We start from the raw sequence: 8,802 nt of genomic DNA, 5'->3' as shown, positions 1-8,802 counted from the left end.
TCAGCGCTCTTGATGAGGTCATTAAAATGTGTTATTTCAAGCCAAGCCGTTAACAATCACCAATCAGCCGGTTAACACGTGATAACAAGACTTGTGGATTCACACCTGTGAAAGAGGACGATAAACAAATGAAGCAGACACGGACAAGGAAAAGGCCAAACATTTGTCTGCTGGCCGAAACAAATCAACTAAATCAAGAGGGTTTGTTGTTACTCAAATACGAGAAAGCTGCATTTCGTGCTATAGCTGGAGAAAAAAAAAGAAAAAAAAAAGTTAGTTAAAATATTAGAATAAAAAAATTTGATGTTTGAAAAAAAAAAAAGAAAATAATAATTAAAATAGTTTAATTCACTTACAATGTTACAGTAAAAGTTGCATATTTTGATGAAAAGTTTGTTTATGTGTAAATAAAAATAGTTTCAATATTAGAACAAAAGACAAAGTGGTGCTAATGTTTAGAAGTTTAAAATAAATAAATAAATAAAATGAAATCAAAACTTGAATAGCAATATTACAGTAAAAGTGTCATATTTTAATCAAAAGTTTGTTCAATATTGTTTCAATATTAGAACAAAAAAAATATTGTTTCAATATTAGAACAAAAGACAAAGTGGTGACAATGTTTAGATGTTTAAAAATAAATCATTAAAATGAAATCGAAACTCGCACAGCAATGTTACAGTAAAAGTGTTATATTTAAATGAAAAATAGTTCAAATATTAGAATACAAACTTTAAACTTGTGATGATGTTTAGATATTTGAAAAAAAATTGAAAATAAAAAGGTAAAAATAGTTCAAATTCAATCAAAGTAATTGATTTCACTCGCGCAGTAAAAGTGTCGTATTTTAATCAAAAGCGTATGTGATAAAAATTGTTAGTTTTGGTAGCATTACTAAGATGAGGATCAACATTAAGATTAGCATCTACACGATTTAAAATATCTATGCAATAAGCGCATGCCTGGCCTTAAAAAAACATATACAAAAAAACCAACTTTTAAGCAACAATAGGGGAAGAAAACAAATAAAAGAAGAAAATGTCAAGCAAAAATTAGGCAAGTCGCCACAACACTCAAGTAGGAATGTGCGTCCACCTGAAATGTGTTGTTAATTCTCTTACAGAGACAATTATCCACCCCCTCTCCCCGCTAACAGTCCCAACACAGATAACTAATTAGCTACATTACAGTCATTTCCATTTTAATGCTTTGTTTGCCGCCATTGTTTAGGAACACAATGGGGAGAATTGCAAATGGGAGAGAACCGGTGAGACTCAGCTAATGAAACTGGCCATACACTGCCCTACCCTCGGGACAAAGACAGAGAAAGAGGGGCCTGACTCCTAAATGGGACCATTGATAGTCATTTCATTGACAGATACGTCTGTTAATGAACTAGGCCTCGGAGGCGAGGACACACTGAAGTCTTCAGGGTTTCAGAATCTAGCTCGAAAATGTAATAACAAGCCCTCGGACGGTTCCGCCGCTCTGGTTTCTGTCCCAAACGCCACCTCAAATGCAGTTTCACTCCCGGTGTCTTTTTCTTTCGGCCTCCCTTCTCATTAGCTCTCCCTGACATGTGACGTTAGTTTGAACAACGTGTTAACACGAATGCATTCAGCAGATAACAAATAAGGACAGCCAAGACAGCTCGCGAGCAATCGTGTAAAGGGGCGTGTTTAAACTGCAGACGACACCTGGCTGGAACGTGATATGAGAATCTCAGGAAAACTGTCAAGAACATGCCTGGGTCACCTTTCAGCAAAACCTCTAAAGAAAGAAGAAAACAAGACCCTCATTTTTATTTATTATTGCTATTATTATTATTGTTTGCTTGCATAGTGGCTTTTTTTAATGCTAGTTAAGCTAATTTTATGTTGCAAAATCTCAATATTATATTGTTTTAAATAAATAATTGTAATATGTTTACACAGCAAAGCAATCTCACTGTCTTTCATTAAAGAATTAATTAAATCGCTGTATTGTAGTTTTATAGTATTAAGATTTATTACTAATTGTAAATTCTTCACACGAGGGGACTGGTCTTCTCGCGCCGTTTGAAGGAAATGCGTCGGTGCTTCTTGATTTACAAAGCAATTTAGTTTTTTATTATACTATAAGCTGGAGCACATCAGAAACTGCTTTTAAAAATGCTGCACCTTCAGACTGGAACGCTCTACCAATGAAACTGAAGCAAAACAACGAGGTGCTTCTCAGTAACTTTAAAACACTTTTTAATCATTTGTAAAACTTCTTAAAACATGCGTTTTCAAAAAAAAAAAAATTTGTGATTTTCGCATTTAATGCTGTACTTTTATTGATGTTTTATTGACTGTATGTGTATTTAATTAATACAATTAATAATTAATCTGGGTTGGCTATCTTGGTTATTTTTAATCCCGGTAAAGTTAAATAAAAGCCAAACAATAGCTTTGACTGTATTATTGTAATAACTGAATTAAAATAATTACAATTTTAATGTGGATATACATCACGGCAGTTGCTTTACTGTCTTTAATCGAACAATGAATTCAATCATTTTACAATAGTTCTTTACATTATTTACAATAATTTTTCACTGTATTATTGAAACTTGTACAATTCGAATACAAATATTATTTAAATTGTAGCACATTTACGTGACGCTAACATGTTACACACGTCATGACATTGGCGCATTTTAATTGCCTTAATTCATTAAATCTTTGCATTATAGCAGTACAACCGTTTTGCTGCAACGAAACTAATAAGAATCGCCGTCGAGAATGATCAGAATTGCAATAGAAATATAAGTAAATCAACAAAAGCAATGTTCAGATGCACTGAGGTCATGAAAAAGTTACACTTTTAAATTAAAGTAATGATAACTTTAGTAAACGGTCGAGAATTGCGGACTAAATAAATGTATTTTGTATATATATATATATATATATATATATATATATATATATATATATATATATATATATAGTATATAGTGATATATGCCCTAATCTATGATTGTTTCGCTGTTATCTAATTGACTTGTTCAGAGAGCTGGCCGGAGAATGCTGTTGTTCCGCGAGTCATGAGGTTTTCGGTGTGAGGTAAAGTCAGAAATCAGGTATGTGAGGAATGCTGGCGACGGCACTAATCTCTAATCCCCCTCTGAGTGCAGACACCGGAGGACCCCGGGTCACTTACTCTGACTGCCGTGTGTGATTGTGAAAGACAGAGGCTTGCCTCAGTTTACCTGCTTCCTGCATCTCTCTCTTCTGCTGACCAATCCGCTTTGAGCTCACCTTTATCCGCTCGCTGCGTGCCGTATATCGAATTTTTCCATGAATGGAAACAAGGATGTGCAAATAAGTGCACGATGGACTCTAAACTGCTCCATAAGCTTAGTCCTCCCACGCATTTTAAATGAAATACAGCGGCTAATGTGACTTGCTCTATTGCGCGCTTAAGATAAAGCTCAGTTTAGAGCAGCGCTGGTCAGTGGGGGATTTTAACCGCCAACGCGCTAACAAGAGCCCTTTAATTTCTTGCTAAGTGTCGTAAGATTCGGCTTTGAGTTTTGACATGGCTTGTGGTCCCCTAAAGACTTGGAGGATTACGAAGGGCCACCCAAGAGCAGCGAGGGCCGGGAGACGAGCGGAATACATGAATTAGCAAAAACCACCCTTAAAAAAAATAAAAGATACGGACGGAGGCCGAGAATACGCGCCACCTAACGAGAGGTCAAAGGTCAAACACGCAGCATACGACCTGCGAGAGATCGTCTCAATTAGTCTCGCTCTTTTTCAGCCTGTTTTAAACTTCAACACTGAACAGTAGAGTCGTGCTGCTTTTGAATATGAGCTATAGCGTATCAAATCAACCAGCCCCTGCTAGTGCATATCTGTCTCGCTATTATATGAATGAGATTTTTGTTGCTCAAGAGTGAAATCACATTTTTAGCATTAGCTGACAGCTTCTGCCCCCTATTGGTCCCAACATATATTAGATTAAACGGCATTGCATTAGATGATAAAATGGCAAAAGAAAGTGGCACCAATAAACATGCCATGAAAATAAGTTGGCTTTGCTGTAAGAAAAGTCTGTGCAAGTATATAAAAATAACGCACAATTTCTGAGATAGCCATATATTATTATTTTTAAGAGCTATTTTAACTTGTTTTAATGCATAAAAATGATATATGCTGGTTTAAATTATATACGCATTGTAGGTGGATGTTATATAATGTTTTAGAGATGAATAAAGGTTTATTTGTTATGATTTATAGGTTGCTGTTGTTTTCAGCGCAGTGAATTAATCACATTTTGGACTTCACAATGTATAAACTTAACAAGAAAAGCTAATTGGTCTTTTTTTGGACAAATGATTTTTCTATCGCTATAGGTTTTAAAAGATAAAGAACGAAAATACTATTTAGGCACTTTAGTCGAACATGTTTACACCTGATATACTTCTAAGACTAAACGTTGCCTAAAATTGCGGCACTTTATCTTACAGCGTCCTTGTTACGCATTACATGTACTTTTGCATTAACAATAAATGATGCATCATTACAAGCATGTAGCGAATTAATATTATTCAGCACTTATATGTATATAATTATATGTGCCCCTGTTGAGTTTTCATGCGGTGTAAGGAAGCTATAAGTGAAGAAAAATTTACAGCAAAGTTTAAAATCTGAAAGTGCACCGCGTATAAAGTTATTGTCTCTAAAACCAGTGGACTCTGAATCATTGAAACGAGTCGTTTTTAAAACCGATCATACCCCCCCATACTTGTTGGTCATTTCGCCTTGGTCTGAATGAAAATGTAAATCCATTCTTTGCCACTAGGTGCTGCTTTTGAGAGCTTACATTAGCTGTTTAAATATGAGTGTAAAATAATACTTTTTAGGGATCACTTATTCAGTTGCAAAAAAGTACTTCACCAGTAAAATATAATAACAAATTGAAAGTAATCGATGTTTGCTATGAACGCATGCGTAATACGTGTTGGTCTCGTGGCCGATCAGGCTCATCATCCGAGTGTCTATGGTTCAGTGGGCTGATGGCCTTTATTCCCACCAATCAAATTACATCCATAAATTCATTCCTGTTATTGAGGCTCCACTCTTCAAAATCCAATACAGCCACTTCACTCTCATTTCTGTCCCTCTCCTCCTCTTTGGGTGCCGACGAATATAAACACCTTAGACTGGAGCAGAGCAAGTATTAGCTGCGGTTTAGTGCTCTGTAAGTTGCATTGGAGACGGATCACTAGCAGTCATCTTACTTTAGATTGCCTTTTTGTTACAGGGAAAAAAATCATATAATAAAAATTCATATATAAATAAATAAAATATAATATATAATATCTAAATAAAATATAAATATATTAATTGGGGTCAGAGAGTAAAAAAAAAAAAAAGTTTCATTCAGAAAGCATGCATTGAATTGATTAAAAAAAAATCCAGTTTATTTAAATTATCATGGTTTCCCCTAAAATGTAATAATAAAGCAGAACAACTGTTTTCAACATTGAAATAATGATAAATGTTTCTTGAGCAGCAAATCAGCATATTTCTGAAGGGTCATGCGACACCCAAAACGAGTAATGATTCTGGAAATTCAATTACAAATATATATTCAAATAGAAATCAGTTATTTTGAATTGTAATAATATATTTTTGGTCAAATAAATCCAGCCTTGGTGAACATAAAAGCCATTACTCTAAAACAAACCCCAAAACTTTGTATATTTATAATGCCCGCATATTATTCAAGTTTATAAATTCCATATGTATACATTTTTTCATATAATTACACAAGCCTTGAATCCGAGATGAATATATAGCATTTACAACTTTTCATCAAACTGGACAGTCACTACCGAACTTATTAAACGTCATTTATGCTTCAAGAAGAGCAGCTTTTTCCAGTGTTTCTTAAGAAACTATTAAATACGATGTTTGTAACAACTGTTATGCTAGATAAGTCTATTGCAGCAAATGACAAATCGTAATGGCGGAAGTGAATCTCAGATCGCAAAAGTACATAAAAGCTCACGGGGCAGGTGCAACTCAACCCAGGTTTGGTTCGGAGACGAGCAGTGCACGAGCGCCTCTAATTAAAAAGCGTTAACGGTTAAAGTCGAGAGCAGAAATGCAATCTAAACTAGCTGCGGAGCGAAAGGGTAGGAGCCGGAGTTAATCCCAGGCCCTGGGCCCCTCTCCCTCACAGATCCTTGGCCTCAAGAGGTGTATTGATCCTTGGGGTGAGATACAGAGAGGTCTGAGTCTGACCATCCCCACAAAGCCAGAGGGCCACACACACCTGTGAGCGAGCGTGTGTGTGTGTGTGTGTGTGTGTGGAGCAGCGCTAAGCCTAGATTAAGCTAAAGTTACCCGTCTCTCTCCCCTCTTGCCGTGTCATTCAAACCCTGGATAGTTCTGCGGCCACACGGCACACACAAAGACCCTTTCTGGGCCGTCCTCAGCAGCGCCATCAGCTCTCAAACATCAAACACGGGGGATTATGGGATTGCGAGAAGTCCCGAGGGCGGAAAAGAGAGACAAAATGGAGTTTTCCGAGGGAACCCCCTTGGCCCGAGCGTCTTCTCTCAGGAGATTACTCCACAATTTGTTTCCTTTTATGCCGCCATTTTGTCGGACCTGAACTGCGCTAGCGCGGCCGTACTGTAATCCCCGCGCTATGACAGATTACACACGGCTTTGTCAACGTGTCTAATAGCTGACTGCGAGGGAATGTGCGAGGTCTTGAAGCACTTAACTCCTTAAGAAGGTGATGCACCTGATGCACGAGCACAGTCCGGCTCGTGAGTCGCGTCCGCTTTGTGAATCAGCAGAGAGCCGTATTCAAGTCCAGATCGGATTTCGAGACTTTTGGGGCATTTTCGGAGACGTTTATGGGGGGGTGGGGTTCAAATTGAGCACAGTATCACGGCGAAATGCGGTAAGGGGGAGGTCTTCGTGCTTTCTGCGAAGCGTAATTCGTATGGACGCTGTCGTATGCAAATGCTGCTCATTTATTGATCGTGGAATGAGATGGTGCCGCTGCGTGTTTGTCCTTGGGACGGTCTGACCTCTGTGTGAAAGTGCTTCCTGAGAAGAACATGAGATGTGATATTCACTTAATTGTCCTTGATGTCAAATAAAAAGATCCAGTGGAAGGATGACTGCTAACTGCTTGCTACGCGTCCTTCTATACTGATTTAACTGTAGTGTTAGTTAGGTTTACTGTATCAAAGTAAACGGCAGAAATGAGAATAACCATGGAAACTAACAGAAACTACAAACGTCAGATGGGAAAACGAATAACAGTCAATAAACGACTATAAAAAATTTGACAAAAACACAAAACACATAAATATATACAAAATAACCCTTATTTTTGTTACGCAGTTTTTTAAAATTATTTTATCTTATTTTTTATGTGTAGAAAACTCAAAAAATGTCGGAATTTATTACAGTAATGTGAACTTGGGGATGTAATATCTATTATTTTCTTCTTATTATTTTAAATGCGGCCTGCATTAGAATCACCAGAGAGTATAATGACAAAATCTGAAAAGTAAAAGGTCAGGATGTATTACAGTAATAAGGGAAAACGTGCATAAGCGTCGTTAAAATAATGTGGAAGGCAAGAAAGAATGAAAGAAATAGGCTTCATTTAATGTAAAACTGTAAATATGATCTTAGGGTGAGATGTAACAAGTGTGCTGTTACTGTAAAGCAATAATTTGGTCCAAACATTCTGGCAGTTCAAGATTAAGACTGTCATCAAAAGTTTCATAAAACCGCCATTAACTGAAATAAATCATAAGTTTTAGGATATGGGAGTACTACTACAACAAAAGAGTATGCTATCTTTTATCGACTCTTATCCATCGGTGGGATGACCTTAGTTTGAATAAAGTCAGAGCGGATTAAGAGGAGGATGTGGGGTGGGGGTGTCTCCATGGCAACAGCAGGTCCAGTCTGGGAGGAAGGTTCAAAGAGTAACAGATGCTGTCTTTGTGGGACATGCGTGGAGGGTGGAGACCTTCTCCACTTTAGGGGCCAATGATCATATGTCTGCTCGAAGAAAGTGTAACGTAACGTTTCATCAGAAAGCCAGAGAAAACTGGGCCCCTAAGCATCATTTAGAAAGCTCAAATATGATAAACAAACACAAACCCACTGCTGTATTCATTCTAAACAAATCACCGTAGACTCAAACGCAAGAGCGCTTGGGCTAAATAACATGTTTGATGAGAACTAGATTTATTTACGTGTGTGTGTATGTATTGAATGTCTTATATTTCTATAATAAGATCTAGTTTAGCAACATCACGCAAAGAAGAGTGTTGCAAAAATAAGTTTGATTTTACGTGAATGAATCAAAGCCTGTTCCCTTTCTGACTGAATCAGCCATTTGAATGAATCAGATGAAGTAATCAGTCATTACTAATGAAACGCTAGAACAAAATGACAGCTTTTGATGATTTAAACCGCCGAGCAGAACGTTTTCAATCCTTTTAAGGGTAGAGAAAAATATTGAAAAAATATGAAAGCATATTAGTTGTGTGAGGCACAGTTTTCAGAGTGCAAAATAAAACCCTACTAGATTTTGGAACAGAACAGAGTTGTGGGAAAGAGTCTACAGCGACACCTAGCGGTGAACATGATATATGACACTAAGAGAAACAAACAAATAACGCAAACATGAAGCTGTCGTTGTAATATACCATTAATGCAGACGGTGTTTGCTTGAGTCTGTTCATACCTCTTAGCCCTGTCCTTCATGGGGGTCTTGAGAAGATGGCGT

The sequence above is a fragment of the Puntigrus tetrazona genome, chromosome 1, assembly GCF_018831695.1.
Source record: "Puntigrus tetrazona isolate hp1 chromosome 1, ASM1883169v1, whole genome shotgun sequence".
In the NCBI taxonomy this organism is placed as follows: Eukaryota; Metazoa; Chordata; class Actinopteri; order Cypriniformes; family Cyprinidae; genus Puntigrus; species Puntigrus tetrazona.
Note: the sequence above shows the minus strand (reverse complement) of the source record.